This window comes from Macaca nemestrina, chromosome 12 (assembly GCF_043159975.1).
Source record: "Macaca nemestrina isolate mMacNem1 chromosome 12, mMacNem.hap1, whole genome shotgun sequence".
NCBI classification, from domain to species: Eukaryota; Metazoa; Chordata; class Mammalia; order Primates; family Cercopithecidae; genus Macaca; species Macaca nemestrina.
Window position 1 is genome coordinate 79,189,743 of NC_092136.1, and position 16,848 is coordinate 79,206,590.

The following is a 16,848-nucleotide window of genomic DNA, read 5'->3' on the forward strand; positions in this document are numbered from 1 at the left end:
TGCTCAGGGAACACAGCATGGTTAGATATGCTCTTTGGAATGATAACTCTAGCCACCATAGTGTGAAGAATGGACAAGAAGCTTCCCAGTTCTGAGGCAGAGTGTAAGTTCATGCACCAAAAGGGTCAGATGAGAAAAATAGAGACCGAACTAAGACAGAAGTAATGTGTAAGGTGAGAGGGGAGGGAAGGAAACTTCATCTATGGGATGTTGTGATGGCATGGATTTGTAAGTTTAGGAAGTGAGGGATATCGAGGATGACTTTGTGCAGCTGGCCAGACAGCCTCAGAGCTGCAGAAGTTACAAACTGGGGCAGCCAACAGGAAGCCCAAAGAAAGGATCTTGCTGCTGAGAGAGTTTGGGCAAGACTGACACCCTGTTTTCCTTCATTTTCTTTATCTAGGGCATGGGGGTGGTACTGTTTTTACTTTCTCTTAGGATTTCTAGAGATTTTGCAGTTTTCAGCACTCTGACTTCTTAATGCAGCCTGAAAACAGCTTTGTGAAATGGGCAGGCCAGGTATTACCACATCGATTTCATAATTGAAAAAGCTGAGTTTTGAAGTGATAACATAACTAACTTCCCCATGACCGTACAGCCAATCAATCACAGTACTAGGATGAGAACAAGTAGTTCCAAGATTTTGCTTCTGCTGCCTCCTAGATTCCTGTTTCTCAGTGTTCTTAATAACCTTCCAGAAAATGTTGGGTTAAGAATGCTTTGTAATAGTGCAAGAGTTCTGCTACTAAGGTGCTAAATGCAACAGAGAGTGCCCTGCCCCCTTTCTACATCAAGATAGTACTCTTCAAGACCTATCTCAAATGTTCGTTAGGTCTTGAAAGGGGCTAAACTCCAGAGAGTACTTAAGTCTCTGAATCTCTATTCACAAAAGGGACATCTGAGAATATACAGCTAACAACAACAAAAGCAATAATAATAATACAAGTCAATCCATAATAGTAATGGAGATAACTCAGCTTTTAAGAATTCGCCATGAAGAGTGAATTAGATGAGGAGGAAAGAAAAATCATCTGCTCTGAGATTCAAGAACTCACTAAAAGAAGCAGGTATTCCTAAAAGAATATCCACTTTTGTTAAAAGAGCTCTTTTAGAATCTTGTATCTAATATTGTAACATATCAAATTTGGGGGTAAGTGGTAGCATTGTTTTTATCAAATAGTTCTATGAAATTCACTCATTCATTGTTCATTCATTAATACAACAAACAAATAAAGCAAAAATAATAGGGTTATGTGACAAAGAGAACCTAATATTCAGTGATAAAAGGCTTTAGTGATCAAAAAGTACAGCAATGTCAGGGAAAACAAATTTGAAGATGTTTCTGTAATGCAGAACTGTTATATGCTGGTATCCACTGTGACTCTTAAAGGAGTGAGAGCAATAGTCTACAATGGTTTCCAAACATATTTGTCCCCAGATCTCCTGTTTTATAGAATGTAGTTTAGGAGATGCTAAGCAGATACTCCTCTAGGTCTCTGGTGGCCAATTTTTTAGTGCATAATAGAAATGGAGGTTATATTTAATATTTGGTGAGCTATTCCTTTGTGTCAAGCAATGTGCTGGTATATTTGCACACATGATCATTATTAATTCTCATTAAGCTCTTTAAATTAGATGTTATTGGACCCAGTTTGCAGAGGAGAACACTTAGGCACTGGATAACTAATTGGTACAAGGTCACATAACTATTAAATTGAAACAACAGAAACAGAATGATGTTTTCTCTGTAAAGTCCTCACTGTTGCTGGGACATCAGAGTTATTGCATCAAAGCAGAGCTGGAGCTTTGATTTCATTCTTGTATAATTTTCTCAAAAATGTAGATGCCAAAACATTTCATATGCCAGCTCTCCTCGCCCTACCCTTTATCCTCCAGGTTTCACTCAACTCGAATATAATCAATTAGAGAGACATCCTGAAGCCCAACACTCTTTTGGACTTCCCTCTTTATCTGTCCACCCCTAGGCTAAGGATCCTTGAGAACAGTGACCACAACATATTATTGAAATCCTAATGTTAACTTCAGTGGTTGGTCCTGTTGGCAGAATGAATGCGCAGATTTGTAGGTCGAACCACAGGGTCAGATGTTGTTCTTTGCGTCCACACAAACTGCCTCTGCTGCCCTTTACAGATTAGTCTCACTGTGTTTTCTTTTTTTTTTCCTTTATTATTATACTTTAAGTTCTAGGGTACATGTGCATAATATGCAGGTTTGTTACATATGTATACTTGTGCCATGTTGGTGTGCTGTGTGCTGCACCCATCAACTCGTCAGCACCCATCAACTCGTCATTTACATCAGGTATAACTCCCAGTGCAATCCCTCCCCCCTCCTCCCTCCCCATGATAGGCCCCGTGTGTGATGTTCCCCTTCCCGAGTCCAAGTGATCTCATTGTTCAGTTCCCACCTATGAGTGAGAACATGCGGTGTTTGGTTTTCTGTTCTTGAGATAGTTTGCTGAGAATGATGGTTTCCAGCTGCATCCATGTCCTACAAAGGACACAAACTCATCCTTTTTTATGGCTGCATAGTATTCCATGGTGTATATGTGCCACATTTTCTTAATCCAGTCTGTCACTGATGGACATTTGGGTTGATTCCAAGTCTTTGCTATTGTGAATAGTGCCGCAATAAATATACGTGTGCACGTGTCTTTATAGCAGCATGATTTATAATCCTTTGGGTATATACCCAGTAATGGGATGGCTGGGTCATATGGTACTTCTAGTTCTAGATCCTTGAGGAATCACCATACTGTTTTCCATAATGGTTGAACTAGTTTACAATCCCACCAACAGTGTAAAAGTGTTCCTACTTCTCCACATCCTCTCCAGCACCTGTTGTTTCCTGACTTTTTTTTTTTTTTTTTTTTTTTTTTGAGACGGAGTCTCGCTCTGTCCTCCAGGCTGGAGTGCAGTGGCACGATCTCAGCTCACTGCAAGCTCCGCCTCCCGGGATCACGCCATTCTCCTGCCTCAGCTTCCTGAGTAGCTGGGACTACAGGCGCCCGCTACCGCCCCCGGCTAATCTTTTTTTTTTTTTTTTTGTATTTTTAGTAGAGACGAGGTTTCACCGTGGTCTCGATCTCCTGACCTTGTGATCCGCCCACCTCAGCCTCCCAAAGTGCTGGGATTACAGGCATGAGCCACCACGCCCGGCCTTTGTTTCCTGACTTTTTAATGATTATCATTCTAACTGGTGTGAGATGGTATCTCATTGTGGTTTTGATTTGCATTTTTCTGATGGCCAGTGATGATGAGCATTTTTTCATGTGTCTGTTGGCTGTATAAATGTCTTCTTTTGAGAAACGTCTGTTCATATCCTGTGCCCACTTTTTGATGGATGCTCATGGATAGGAAGAATCAATATCGTGAAAATGGCCATACTGCCCAAGGTAATTTATAGATTCAATGCCATCCCCATCAAGCTACCAATGACTTTCTTCACAGAATTGGAAAAAACTGCTTTAAAGTTCATATGGAACCAAAAAAGGGCCCACATTGCCAAGACAATCCTAAGTCAAAATAACAAAGCTGGAGGCATCACGCTACCTGACTTCAAATTATACTACAAGGCTACAGAAACCAAAACAGCATGGTACTGGTACCAAAACAGAGATACAGACCAATGGAACAAAACGGAGTCCTCAGAAATAATACCACACATCTACAGCCATCTGATCTTTGACAAACCTGAGAAAAACAAGAAATGGGGAAAGGATTCCCTATTTAATAAATGGTGCTGGGAAAATTGGCTAGCCATAAGTAGAAAGCTGAAACTGGATCCTTTCCTTACTCCTTGTATGAAAATTAATTCAAGATGGATTAGAGACTTAAATGTTAGACCTAATACTATAAAAACCCTAGAAGAAAACCCAGGTAATACCATTCAGGACATAGGCATGGGCAAGGACTTCATGTCTAAAACACCAAAAGCAATAGCAACAAAAGCCAAAATTGACAAATGGGATCTAATTAAACTAAAGAGCTTCTGCACAGCAAAAGAAACTACCATCACAGTGAACAGGCAACCTACAGAATGGGAGAAAATTTTTGCAATCTACTCATCTGACAAAGGGCTAACATCCAGAACTTACAAAGAACTCAAAAAAATTCACTGTGTTTTCTTAAGAGTTCAAGAATGGTTTGTTATTCACTTCCTTATGGTGACCACTTCTAGAGCAAGAGAGCTTTATTATTTCTATCCTCTCAGTTCTGAATAAAACATAAACATGACTTCAATTTGATTCAATTCAATTTCAAGTCCATCTAATCTAATCCAATATAATTTGGTATAGTCTAATATCACCTTGCGTTGTTATTTGAATCCATGGTAATCTCCCCAAAAGCAAAGATTTTATAATTGTTGTTTCCTCAGCTCTGAGCACAGTGCATGGCACTTAGTAGGCCCCAGTGTTGTTGAATGAATGAGTAAATGTATTAATAAGTGAATATATAATGTGCTTAGGTAAAGAGTAAGCACTGAAGTAAAGCAAAACAAAACAAAACAAAATTAATTCCTGGATCTGCCAGTTACTAGCTGTATGACCTTGGGTGAGACAGTCACATTCTCTGAGCTTCGGTTTCTTCATCTCTAAAGTGTGGAAAATGGTACTACCTACTACAGAGAGTGATTACTTGGATAAAATGAGATAATGCAGGGAAAGTGCTTAGCATGGTGCCTGACACATAGAGGTTAGATTTTGTTGTTTTTATTGATATGGTTGGTACAGATTATATTTGAATGGAAGAATAAGTGTATGAACCAATGAGTGAATATTTGTTCAGTACCTGGATGCAGTGCCACTGGCAGCCATGGACTTCAGGACTAATGCTGGCCAGTGCTGGTGTTACCTTCCTGTCCTAGCTCCATACACTAATGTGTCTGAGGGAGTTGTCTGAGACTCAGACACATAAACAGGCTCACTCATGCGCCTTGAGTTCAGAGTGAAGAACAGCCTAATAAGTTATTGTTTTAAAAGATATATAAAAGTATATCTATTTCTTTCTTTAGTATTCATAATAGTTGTGATGTTTTGCACAGTTTAAGATATTGTGGCTGATATCCATAGGAAACGAATCCTAATAAGGTGTGTGGGATAAAACTTGTAGGGTTTTATTATTGTTGTTGCCTGTTTTTTATTTTGTACAGGACAACTGGCCACCTATAGGCCATTGTTTTCTTGTCCTACAAGTGCTCAGCTTAGAGTTCCAGGAAGAAACTGACATTGGCTCTTAGGATTTATATTCCAAATATTGATTTCTATTGATCAAAATGAAGCCCAATAATGAATGCGTTTGCACCATTTTCGACATTACAATTAGAGATGGCAAATATGATTACATTTTACAGTGCTTTGTATTCAACAGGTGTTGAACTAATGTGTAATGATTTGTTATTAATCAAGGCTTGATTTTTCATGTATAAATACACGCATGCTACCTTGTGTTGGTTACTTCTCTTTTAATATAAATCTACCTTCTCTATTAATTCTGATTTCTCTGCTGACAAATTGGGTATAGTAACATTTAACTCTATGGGTTGTCATGAAAATAAAGAGCTATTTCTATTTATTTAGAGCTTATATAGTACCACGATGCTTTACAAATATTAACCCAATTTGCCCAGCAATTTTCTGAGGCAGATACTATTTTTATCCCCACTTTATGGATGAGAAAATTGAGTTGAAGTGATATACCAACTGACCCTAGTTCACATATTTACCTAGGGTAAAGAAACTAGCAAAGTTCTTAGTGGATACTGGAACAATTGTAAGTTACTATGCTCTTCCTATGCCCGTGGCTGATGTCTTAAAGCCCATAATTTCATGTGGCTGTAGCCTCACCTTAAAAGAACAAGAATATAAGTGCCATCTAGATGCAGGAGAATCAACAAAGCCCACGTATTTGTTCTGATTAAAACACTATTTCTTGGATTAGCTCAGCAGCTCCTCAATTTGAAAGCTCATGATGGGTTTGACTGAAGCAGCTATAAGTAAACAAACTCTTTTTCCTGCTTGGTGCTGCCCATCTCAAAAACCCAGAAAGCAGCAGGGACCCAGGAGAATAAAGTTCAGGGAGGTTAATAATGGTGACCAAGACTTGAACTCATGTCTGTCTGGCTACAAACCTCATAGCCTTTCCATTAAAGCACAATAAATTATGAAAGGGGACATAATTTATGTCATAATTTCATAAATTATGAAAGGGGTCATTTAGTGACTTTGAATTCTACAACACATGGGATTTCTACAATTCCATCTTGACTAACAGTGTGAACCTACTTGTTCCAGATTTTGCTATAGATGCTAAGGACACAAAGAGGAATGAGATATAGTCCTCTAGAAATAATTTCTTTTTTTAAGTTACACTCCAGTGGGGGGCAGAGACTGTCAGTCTTTATCTTTTTCAGCCCTCCCCACTCTTTAGCACTGAAAATATTTACACAGCTGACTCAGCTAAGGATAGCCTGGACTGGTAGAAAGGGAAGACCTCCGTGTCTCCAGCAGGTGGGTTCTGGCATTAGTCTGGCTGCTGTAACCTGATTTCCCCATGTCTAAAGTAATCCTAAGCATTCCTGTATCCAAAAAGTGAACTCAGTTCCACTTATTTTTATTTCTTCACCTTTCATTCAGTTTATGCTTCCTGAATGCACCTCAAGTCTCAAAGTGGAGCTAGAGCCCTACCCAGAGTTCCTAACTCACATAACTCAGTCCAGTCCCTCTTCTCGATCATGGACTGCTTTCTAGACCTTCAATTGTCAGCTCAGCATTAGACCACTCTAGGTATATCATGGAGACTGACAAAATTCCTACCATGCTGGACTGCAAATACCATCCTGCATTTGTTTTCTATTACTGCATAACAATTTACCACAAACTTAGGGGATTAAAACACTACATTTATTATCTCAGTTTCTATGAGTTAAGATTTTGGAAGATTTTAGCTGGACGCTCTACTCAGGGTCTCATAGGCTAAAATCAAGGTGTTGGCCAGTTGCTTCCACATTTAGAAGCTCTACTAGAAAAAGGTTCATTTCCAGGCTTACTTAAGTGGTTAGCAGAATTTATTTCCTTGCAATTGCAGGACTGAAGTCCTCACTCTCTTAGTAGCTATCACTCAGCCCCTAGGAGCCATTCTCATGGCCTTGTGGGCTCCTTCAACCCAGCAATGTAGGAGCTCCACCCTGAATATCCAATTTCTTTTATTATTCCAATCTCTCTGACATCCCCTTCTGTGGCCAGAGAAATCACCCTGCTTTTAAAGGGCTCATGTGATTAGGTCAGGCCCACCCGGTAATATCTTTATTTTATGGATGACTATGCCATGTAACAAAACCCAATCATGAGAGTAAAATTCATTACACTCATCCAGAGAGTTATGCTGGGCATGTACAGTGGGGGTTTGGGGGTTGATGTCATGGGAGCCCTCCTAGAGTTCTGTCCCCACACACCTCCATCTACAGATCCTAACTGCCATGTCCTACTCACCAGTTAAAGCCTTCAGAGAATGGTGCCAAACCTCATTAAGGCCAAATTTGTGATCCTTGCCACCTACTCTTGGAACCTGAGATTTGGGCAGGTGGCTCCTACTGGGAAGTCAGCTTCCAGAATCACTCAGTTCCTTTAATATAATGCAGATTATCCCCAGTTTCTTCCTCTTTCCTGAAGTTGCCTCACAGCTGAGCCAGCATAGGCAATGACAGCCTGGTAAATACAGAACAGTGTGACAAAGGCTACCTGACTTATATAAAGGTAAGGCCTTGGATAGATACAGTGCAGCAAACCGGATTCTGCCTGATAAAAGAGGAGTCAGGTGGGAGAAGTGTTGGCAGAAGAGTGATAGTTGTGAAGAACTTGTTTTAAAGGATTAGGATTTTATTAGGGGACAGGAAGAGCAGCAATGGAAGAGTTGGGGAAGCCCCAAAGCATAGAAAACAGTAGTGAAGGGCTAGTCTAGAATGAATGGAAGGGGGTGTTTGGATTGCAGATGCAGTGATCAGAAGGAAGTTAAGCAGTGGGCTTATACATTGTGTTTAGACTGGAATTTACCCTTCAAGTGAAATATAGTCATTAAAAGTTCTCAAGTAGGGGAATGACATGATCAGATGTGTTTTGAGAGTAATCATCCCGTGGACTAGGTGGGTTGATTTAAGATGGGACCATTTAGGCCAATAGAAGAGTAGTGGTTGGAAAAACTGGAGAAGGGAATAATGGTTAAAATACTCATTTTGGAGGTAAAATTGAGACAGATCATGAAGGCTATGAGTATGGAAGCTCAGACAATGCTGCTAACCTACTGCACAATTTCATATGCCATATCACATAAATCATTTAATATTCTTCTCTAAGCTTTGCATCTGTCTGTCTGCTTTCCTTAATAATCTACATAAACCTCAATGCTTTTCTCTGTTAAGTGTCAGATACAATTTTTCACTCAGGCTGGACTCATTTCCACATGGATTTACAGCAAGGTGAACACTTTTGTTCTTTTCATGAACCCAGCATTATGACCTTTCCTCTCACTCCTAAGATCTCCCAGGATGCTTTAAGCAACCTCAAATGTGTCACTGATTTCAGACATCTTTTTACAAGCTCTCCAATGGGGTTATTGTTTAAGAAGTCTCTGCTCATGGTTTAGTGACTCTTATCTAGCCCTGTGTCATAAAAATGACGTTGATATTTATCAAAAACTTACGAGTTGGAAATATAATCTCGGGTAATAGAATCCAAAAGAATGTTTACCTTTTGGAGGTTACTGACCACAAAGAGACAGAAGAAAGCCTTCTGAAGTTCCAGAAATGTTCTATATATTTAAATTTTGTGATAGTTATATGGTTTTTATTGTGCAAAAATTTATCAAGCTATGCATTTAAGATCTGGGCACTTTCCTATATATGAATTATGCCTAAATAAAAACAATATAGTAAAGAAATAAAAAAAAAAAACATGTGCCTTTCCCAAAACTTATGTATAATTCTTACAAGGTGGGTTTTATAATCTCCATTATTAAAAAAATTGAGGTTCAAGTTTATGTAACTTCTCTAAAGTCACATGGACAGCCAGAGACAGAGACAGAATACAACTGAAGTTGCTTTTTTTCCCCAAAGTCTGTATTCTTTCAATGACAAGACCAAGGGTTTTCAAGATTTACTTCTGCCTTGATTTTTTTTCTCCCTGGAATACAATGACCTCTGGTCATGTATATATCCCTCCAAGGTGCACGTTAGATTTACTGTATTCTGATATGGGTGTGGCTTAATGAGGTCACACCCCCTTGCACAGGGGCAAAGTATTGTCTTTATATTAGCTATCCCAGGGAAAAGAAACCTCTCATATAGGAACCAGGAATGAGGAGTAAGGTCTTAGCCTGTCAATAATGGACAGCCCTGCTTCTTGCAGTGTTCATCTTTTAGGATGAACACTCCTCAGAGGTAGAAGAGGGCAGCTTCTGGCAGAAGAGGTTGGGAAGACCATGTCACAGAAGTCACAGTGTGCAAATCATTATACTGTATTTCATAAATGAGACTATCTAGCTTATTTTCCCTTTATATTCTCTAGGTAATGCTTCTCCAAGTGCAGTAAAATCTTATCTATCACAATTATTTTTTAAAAACACAGATTCCTGGGCCTCACTTCAGACTTAAATAATCAGAATATCTGGAACCAGAATCATTTTAACAAGTTCCCTCAGGTGTTTCTTTTGAAGCACACTAGGTGTAAAAATCACTATCTAGAATTCAGGAAAGTGATTTGTGACATGCCATGTTACACAGTGACTCTATCTTAAAAAAGGGTTATCTCCTCTCTGAGTTCAAATGGAGTTGACTACAGTCAGAAACCCCTGAGAGAAACAATAGAGGTTCTTTGAGGTCAGACTCCTAAACTCATCATGAAGATTCTTCAACCTGTACCAACCTTAAAGATCTGGATTTTTCTTCTTCTTTGGAGATACACAATGTAAAGTTCATTGTTTTGCAAGGTTTAGTTTTGGGCAAACACAATGTCATGTAGCTACATACAGTCAAGATATAGAATAGTTTTATCACCCCCTAAATTCCCTTGTATCCTTTTGTAATCTACCTGTATCCCCACCTGCCTTCCCTGGCAACCATTGATCTGATTTCTGTCTGTTTAGTTTTGCATTTTCCAGAATAATGATTCTCTGTGTAAATGTAATCATATAGCATTTTGAGTCTAGCCTCTCTCGCTTTCTTAAGATAATACATTCGTTAATCCAGAATCCATGTTGCTGTGTGTTTCAGTTGTTCATTCCCTGTTATTGCTGAATAATGTTCCATTATATTGATGTAACAGTTTGTGTGATAAAAGAGGATTGTCCTGGTTCAGGTATTTGAGGCAGGGGATAGTGGGTTAGGCAGTGACAAGGGTGTGTGATTAAGGTCCCACAGTTTGAATGTGACTGTATGACATGGAACTGCCACTGTATTGCTACCCTGTGACACTGTGAATGGAGAGTAATCCTTAGACATCTATAAGCTAAGGGCAAGTTTTATGAAAATGGATATAGAGTGTCAAGATAGACTATAAAGCTCCGTCTAATGATTATGACTACTTTTCTTATTTCCATCCACAACTAAGTTTGAAGAGAGTGGTAAAGGAACACTATGTGTCTATTTTTTTTATTACAGGCTGCCTCATTATAGAAGGGAGGAAGTAAAAAACACCAAAAATGTAGTATAAGAACAAGGACCTGTCACTTTCCATCTATGAAGCTTAGGTCAGCTTTGCCACATGTTGGAGTCCCAGTTTGCCTCATTTGGTTTTTTGTTGTTGTTGTTCTGCTTAGCTTTCCTAGGACATAAAGATTCAGGTGAGGGAACAATGGTCAGATTCTGTGAAAACTCTGAATTGATTTGCACATGTTAATTGCTTTTTTAGGCATTTGTACATATGTTGTATCTTCACTACAAATCTATGCAACTCAAAGGTTGTACCTCTCCCACAGTGCTTCCAATAAAGACAGGAACTCAACCTTCAAAGGAATGGAAGAAAAAAAATCTATGTAACATTAAATTTACATTTAAGCAGTTAAATTTGAAAGTCATATTGAAGTAAATATTTTCCTAAATAATTTCAGGAATAAAAAGTAAGCATTTTGATTCTGGTGAGTTTGGACAAGTTATACATTTTCTTCTTTTGCTTAAAACTTTCTTGTTTTGTATTCATTCTAAAAACCACAAAGTTAAATTGTTAATTATAAAGTAAAAGATAAACTCAAAACCAACTTACAATGTCAGTATAAAATCTCTTTGTTATAATTAAAGTTTACATATTACACTTTTAATTTGGTAGAGTCAAAATGCCCTAGTGTGTTAAATATCAAATCTTCTAGAATCCTGATGTGTGTGAAATACATTTAACCCCTTTTAAAGATTACACAGACCACGTTGGAGTCACAATGTTTCTTGGTGAAATAATCGTTACAAGGTAGTTGCAAGTTTAGAATGCATAGCATATACACAGAGGGCCTTTTACATTCATTGAGGGCATACTATGAAGGGTTTATCTGGAATTCACTCTGTGGGTAATAAGCATTGATAAAACAAGACATCTGCTGGCTGGGCATGGTCACTCATTCCTGTAATCCCAGTACTTTGGGAGGCTGAGGTGGGAGGATCACTTGAACAAAGGAGGTTGAGGCTGCAGTAAACCAGGATTGTGCCACTGCACTCCAGCCTGGGCAACAGAGTGAGACCCTGTCTCAAACCAACCAACCAACCAACCAACCAACCAACCAACCAACAACTTAAAAAAAAAAAAAAAAAGAACTCTGCCTTCAAGGGACTCACAGTCTGATGGTGTGTGTGCAGGTATGGTAGTTTCTGGAGGGAGACAAATAAATGAAAGGATAATTATGATTATACAACATAATATTCTGTATGATACATATAGACACAATTATACAAGAATACAGAAGATTGAATATTAAACCTTCAATGGTTGTGAGAAAAGTGACCTGGTAAAGCCTCCTTTAGAAGCTAATAATATGCAGGTTAACTTTTAAATATTAAGTAGCAACTAGGTGAACTACAACAACAAGAGGAGTGATTTCTTGGCAGACTGCCTGAGTTAAAGACCTTGACTCTGCTACTCACTAGATAAATCACCCTGGGCAAGGTGCTTATTCTCTCTTCTCTTTGTCCCAGTTTCCTATAAAACTACCCCACAGTATAGTCTTCATGTTTCAATGAGGTAACATTTGTGAAACATCTTGTGTATAGTACATACCATTTAAAAATTTTAAATAAACAAATAAATAGGCTGAGGGATCTGCATGTAGGGACATCTGAGTGAAGGAGAGGAGACTGTATTTGACACCGTGCTTCGGTTCTTCTTTGCAAGAAGATAAGATGTAGGGAGAGAAGTTGCAAGCTATGGGGTGGAGAGTTAAATTGTAGGGACACTTGTAAACCCTTCCAAGTGGGGTAGGTTTTACCCTGAGGCTAATAAGAAGTAACCAAAGACTTTTCAGTCAGGTAGTGACCTGTAAAGGCAAGAACCAAGGAACCCAGTGAAGATTCCTTGTGATATTACCACTGATAAATGCTGGTGGCCTGAACTGGAGTGGTGAAATATTAAGGAGAAAGAATCAACAAATCTTTATGACAGGAACTAAACATGACTCCCGAGGGTCTGTTTTTGTGTCTCCAGGGTTGGAGGAGCCATTCACTGGAGATGAGAAGGGAAAGGAGGAGGAGGAGGATCAAGACGTGGCTACAGTGGATGTTGTGGATTGGACCTAGCCTGTCTGGGAAGTCTGGGACACCCAGGGGGCAACTGCTAACTCAAGGCCTGAATGGATGGTGTTCCTCCAGTCTTTCCAAGAGCAGAGGAGAGATGATGAGCTGTTGGCTGTCTTTGATTTGGGTATGTGAACCTGAGGACTGACTATGAAAGTTGTGTCCTGTTCAGGGAGTAAGCCCAAAGCTGGATGGAGCTCAATACAGAGCAGCAGAGTGGGATGGAGCCATGAAAAGTGGGGCTAAGGAATAAGGAAAAATGAGGATCCTGGAGGGTCTGTGAAACTATCAGTGCCTGCCACATTCGCAGGTCCCTCCTGAAGATGCTAGCCCCATGAGGTTCTTTCAGAGGAGTCACTGTGGTTTGGGATGTGGATCTCAAGCAAAAATGAGCAGACCACCTGTCCTAGATTGATTAGACCAGGGTCTGATGCATGAGCCAATGGTGTGCGACCTGGAAATGTGGAGGTCACTGCTGTCCCCCATCCCTACCACCATCCCTACACAGCTTTGAACAAAAAAGGTCACTGAGAAGACCTGGTATTAGATAGAGGCATATGTGTCCACTCATGCCCTCTCTTAGGGACAAATAGACAGTGCCCACAGATAGGGTATTTGGAACCATGGTGAGTTGCTGGGGGTCCAGAGTGTTTTTCCAGCAGTGAACGAGAAGACATTGTCTTGCTTCATGCACCCTTGTAGGCATCCCATCAATATCAGTAGTACCCACTTTTGTTAGAGGAGGAAACTGAGGTTCAATATGTAACAAGATTACAAAAGCCACAAAACAATTCACTGTGTAACTAGCACTCATAGTCTGAGGCTAAATTGCATATTTTCCTTCTATTCTAAACTACCTTGCCAATACTTTGATAAATATAATTCAATCAGCAGTCCATGATAAGTTTTATTAAAATGTCAAGAGGCTTACCAGTCAGAATGAAAATGCAGGATAAAACACATATTTGTAGGTTTTACTAAACCCCACACTGTTGGAATATAATTCCTACTATTCAACAAATCCAGGCTCACTCATCTCTATTCTATTGTGCTAAGACCACAAAACTATAGGAGGAATAATGTTTTCCTTTTTCTCTGTTCAAGCTTTGAGCTTAAAACTGGACACAGCATGCCACTTTTGCTACGAAAGCCAGGGAATTTGATAGCTACCACACAGATGCATTTTGCTTTATCTAAGAATATCCCCTGAGTTGGGAACAACTGGCTACCCTCTGCACTAAAAGTTTATTTGCCTGTTTTTACTTTTCTGAAAAACCACAAATCATAATAAAGAGTTTTTATTTTTATTTATTTATTTTTTTAGTGGAACCACAATAACTTCTAATCTCTGGTAAGAACACATGAAAGAGAAGCCAGACAGACTGAAATTGGTTCCTGTGTTATTCTGCTTTATCCTGCACTGAAGCTTTTAGGAGGTGAAAGTTGGCATTATTAGAGGCCTCAAAGGCACACCAGTTGCCAGGATGTACATCAAGGAACAAAGTGAAATCTTTCCTGAATAAGTGATTATCAAATTACAGACCTGTCACCAGAGCTTCCTGGGAAGGGTCAGCACCTTTCCTTGTTCCCAACAGACAAAGAATGTGTGACAGGCAGATCGATACTCCAGTTAACTAAACAGCTGGCTAATCACAGAACTGACAGCATACAAAGGTAGGTTTGAAGACAATGAAATAAAAGTGCCTTTTTATAGATTTTTTTTGGCGTATTCAACAGCTTGGTGAATTCTACTTTTTTTACAATTTTATTTTCTTCATTTTTCTTTTTTTCCCCCACCAGATGAGGCTGATAGTGATTCTAAGCTCAAATTTAAAAGAAGCGGGGATGCACCTCCCAGCTAATGATGTTTGCATGGGGTGTGATTAGTTATGAATAAGGGGTAGCACAGCTGGGGAGGGAGGCTGACTGATTGATCAGCCTCCTGTGGATAATGGAGGGTGCCCAAATCAATTGTTATTAACTAATTACTCTTCTCCTTTTGTCAGGATAAATTGGTTCATCCAAAGTGTTTTCTAAGTGTGTCAGGTGAATTGCATTAAAAAGGATAAACAGCACTCTTTTTTGTATACTCTGACGAAAATCTTAACAGCTTAATTGTTGTTCTGCTGATTGGAGAGGCAGTGCTATGTAGTAATTAAGGGAAAGGTCTGAGTTGCTCTGATTGAAAGTCTTCTCTGTCACTTTCTAGTGCTGGGGCTGGAGCAAGCTACTTGACTCCTCTGTGACACAGTTTCCTTATCCGCAAAATGAGGATGACAATTGGGTTGGTGTGACAACTTAAAAATTATCATATAGATTTTTAAAGGTAAAAAATAAAAACAGTCATGTAAGGTGCTAGGCATGGTGACTGGCACATCGTAAGATTGTAAACCCGCAATAATACACTGTTCAACATTTCTTCCTTCCTTTTTCTTCCAGTGACACGGGAGAGCCACATAAACATATAGGCTGCATATATTTAATATAAAATATACAGATTCTCCAAAAATTATTTAATCAGTATTATCAATAATATCACCTTCCCTCTATAAAGTGTTTAATGGTTTTGAATCACTTTCCTATCCACCAGCATTTTTAATTGTCACAACATTCTGCAAAAGAAATAAGTTTGGGATTTCTGTTACAGAAGAAGAAACTGAAGCTGAGAGAGGTTTTGTAACTTGTCAATGTATTCAGCCATAAGTCATAAATTCAGATCAGTAAACTGGGTAAAACATTCAGATGCTGTAATCATATCTCAGTTTAAATATTTGCTTCACCACTTCTTAGCTGTGTGACAATGGGCAACTTGCTTAACTTCTCTGAGCATCACTCACCTCATCTACAAAACAGGAATACCAATCAATGCCTATCTTACAGGGTTGTGGTGAGAAGTAATGAAATTAAATAAGGCGTGTAAAGAAAACAGTACTTAGCATTCAGTGCATGTTAGTTGCTAAGTGCTCAGTATTATTATTGTGGTTGTAATCACTATTACCATCATTTTCATTATTATTAATTAGCAAAGTGCCAGCAGGAGCACTCTTTATACTTATTTTCATAAAACTTGTCATCTTTCTACTTGATCGTCCCCTCTTGCTCTTTCTTTTACTACCCCCTCCTCCTCTTCTTTAGCCACATATCAAATGCCATCAGCATATGGGATATACAGTGTGAGCAACAGTTTTGTTAAAGAGGAACATTTTGACATTTTTGGCCACTGTTATTCAACCTCTTATGAATCTGCCCTCTTGAGCATGTCTCCTCGTGCCTTAGGCTGACAAAGTGGAGTTTCTCCATCTGCAAAGGAACTCATAGACCTGACCCATAACCACTGCCTCCTGAGATGCCATCTCTCCTAATCTTTCTTTATTTTCTTTGGAAACTTACCTGTTAGGTAGAAAGAATCTAACTCTTAACATCATTTGTGCAGCAGATATTTATTGAATCCCCATCACATGGTAGGCCCTGCTTCTTTCAATTTCATGCCCCAGAATAAGTTCACATGCAGAAGTGGGCTCTCCTAACCAGAACAGACATAGGTAAAATCAGGTCCCCTAGTGTTTTATGGGACACATACCCACATGCATGCATGTACACATGAATAACAAGAATATATAGAGACCTTTTTAAAAAAGAATATATATATATACACACACACACACACACACACACACACACACAATGAAAGTGATTTAGAGGCAACGCTGTTCCCCTGCATGGTGAGCAGGATGGGGAAAGGCAGCCCTGGCACCCCAGAGGGCCCTGCCAATGAACCCAGCTTGCTTCTTCAGCCTGCCCTTTTTCTGTGCTTCTTGCTAGTGATCCCACCTCTGTGCCTTTGTATAGGCTGAAACTTCCACTTGGGAAGCCCTCCCTACCCCCATGGCACCTGCCATCAACCTAGCAAACATCCCCCCTAGCTTTCATCACCATCTCAACATTCCAGTTGTCCTGGAAACATGTCCATTCTGTTTCTCTCAGCTCCTGCCACAAAACTAACCCTGCCCTCCCCTCTACCAGCACAAACTCTCAGTGGACACTTCTGCTTCAACTCTCTCTCAC

The 16,848-nt window shown here is 39.4% G+C and overlaps 1 protein-coding gene across 18 annotated transcripts in view; it reads right to left on the reverse strand.

Annotated features, from left to right (window-relative positions):
* Nucleotides 1-16,848, reverse strand: part of LOC105468948 (teneurin transmembrane protein 4) — a 3,228,145-nt gene that overhangs the window by 1,315,058 nt on the left and 1,896,239 nt on the right. The window lies entirely within an intron of this gene.